Genomic DNA, 2,550 nt, shown 5'->3' with positions numbered 1-2,550 from the left:
TAGGGGGGTTGGAAGAGCCATCTGAGGCTTTATTTGGGATTGGCTTTTAGCTGGGGGCATGGGCAAGAGGGGGTACCCAGGGCAGCAGACTACCCCAAGGGTAGGCTGAGGGCCAGGGTGAGCCTTAGTGGGTCTCCTATTCCTGATGCTCCCCATGCACAGCTTCTTCCCCCAAAGGCTCTATGGCAGCCTCAGGAGTGGGGTGGGTGGGTGAGAGGGACTACAGTGACTGTTCATTTGGACAGGACATCAGATGATTTGTACATCAGCTTCCCATCATGGGTCTTGATCTTCACAACCACGGCCTTGGAGGAGCTGACTCGGATGAAGAAACTGGAGCCCTTCCACATCTGAAGCTGGACTGGAAAGAGCCCAGGCTGTAGTTGAGGCCAGGGCTTCTAAGGCCCCCATAGGCTGAGCTCAGCCCACCTGAGTAGTTATGTTCTGCATCCCACACTCCAGCTGGCTCTCCTCGCCCTCCAGCAGCTTGCAGTATAGGTGGCGATCCCGATCTCCAGGGCCCACTTAACATTCATGGGCTTGTGGTACTCCCACAGCTGCCACACCATATCCTGCTTGCCTTGCTGCAGGGGAGCCTCCAGCTTGGCCAGCTTGGCATTAGTGTCCTTAACCACCAGCTCCCCACACTGCTCTGCATCAGCAATGGAGGCCTCCAGGGAAGCCCTCTGGCCTTTGAGGCCCCCAATCTCAGAATCTCCATCTTTGTATGATAGCAGTCATCCCTGTGCTTCTCAGCCAATATATGCAGCTCCTCATACTTGATCTGATATGTGGTCTAGGCCTCAGCTTGTCTGCAGTTGGCGATGTCCTCATATTGAACCTTGACCGTGGCGATAATGCTTTCCAGTTTCAGGGAACAGCTATTGTCTGTGGACAGGACCATGGACGTGTCTGAGATCTGAAACTGTAGCTCACGAATCTCCTCTTCATACAGCTGCCTTAAGAAAGTAATCTTGTTGGTGAGCCCTTCCAGGTGAGACTCCAGGTCTACCTTGTTCGTGTAAGCTTTGTCTGCATCCTTCTTGATTAGGACAAATTCATTTTCCATGTCTGCACACTCTTTGATCTCCTTGTACTTATTCTTGAAGTCCTCCACCAGTCCCTGCATGTTGCCAAGCTTTACCTCTGGCTTCAGCTTCTCCTGGCCCAATGTGTCCAGTTGCCGCCCAGGGTTGTTGATGTCGCTCTTGAACATGTTGTCCATGTTGCCCTGAGCTGTTTTCTGCTGCTGCAGGAGGCTCCACTTGGTCTCCGGAATTTTGCTCTGCTCCAAGTGCCTCACCTTGCCGATGAAGGAGGCAAACTTTTTGTTGAGGGTCTCGTTCTGCTCCTTCTCCTGGGTGCTGACAGCCTGGATGTTGGGGTCTACCTCCAGCTTAAGGAGGCTCAGTAGGCTCTGGTTCACGGAGACAAGCATGATGTGCCCCATAACCCTGGCCCTGCTGTAGCCCCTGACCATACTCATGCTGGCACCCAGGCCACCCCAGAAGCTGCTATTGCTGCTCATATAGGAGAAGGCTGAAGAGTTGATGCAGGCACCAGGTGCACTCATGTATGAGTGGCTGCTGACGGCCCCGGGGGCTGGAGGTGGACACCTTGTCAGAGGTCTGGGTCATTCTGATGGACATGGTGGAGGCTGGACTGGAGGCGATTAGGCTGTACGTGACAGAGGTTCGAGAAGGACACAAGATGCTGCTTCTATGTGGACGCTTTTTAGTTTTTTTACTTTGAGAGACAGTGCAGTTTTCTTAAACATACAAGCTCTAGGTTCAAATCAATACTCTACCACCTATCAATTGTGCAATCTTACACATTACTTCATTTCTCATTTATAAAATGTGGATAGTATGAGCAGGGGTTTTTTGCAAGAAATAAATGAGATACCTCATATAAAACTTATCAGGAGGTGCCTGCCTGGCTCAGTCAGTAGAGTGTGTGACTCTTGATTTTGGTGGTGTGAGTTTGAGCCCCACGTTGGGTATAGAGATTACTTAAAAATAAAATCTTAAAAAAAAACTATCATGGTATACAGAATATGGACTTTTGATTGCTTCAAGTGGGCAAGGAGACACTTAGATATTATAATGAGGGTTGTAAAAATAACTGAGAAGAAAATTCTTTTTTTCGTTTTCAAAAAAGATTTTATGGGAATGCAAGCTGGTGCAGCCACTTGGGAAAACAGTGTGGAGGTTCCTCAAAAAACTAAAAATAGAACTACCCTACGACCTAGCAATTGCACTACTAAGCATTTATCCATGGGATACAGGTGTGCTGTTTCAAAGGGACACATGCACCCCCATGTTTATAGCAGCACTATCCACAATAGCCAAAGTATGGAAAAAGCCCAAATGTCCATCGATGGATGAATGGATAAAGAACATGTGGTGTGTGTGTATATACATATATATATATATATATATATATATGTATACACACACACACACACACACACACACAATGGAGTATTACACAGCAATCAAAAAGAATGAAATCTTGTCATTTGCAACTATGTGGATGGAACTGGAGGAT

The 2,550-nt window shown here is 48.1% G+C and overlaps 1 pseudogene; it reads right to left on the bottom strand.

The window, feature by feature from the left end:
- Positions 1 to 233: 233 nt before the first annotated feature.
- Positions 234 to 1,655, bottom strand: LOC122477244 (annotated as a pseudogene).
- Positions 1,656 to 2,550: the final 895 nt, after the last annotated feature.

Source organism: Prionailurus bengalensis, chromosome X (genome assembly GCF_016509475.1).
Source record: "Prionailurus bengalensis isolate Pbe53 chromosome X, Fcat_Pben_1.1_paternal_pri, whole genome shotgun sequence".
Lineage (NCBI taxonomy): Eukaryota > Metazoa > Chordata > Mammalia > Carnivora > Felidae > Prionailurus > Prionailurus bengalensis.
Note: the sequence above shows the minus strand (reverse complement) of the source record. Positions and strands in the feature narration are given on the sequence as shown.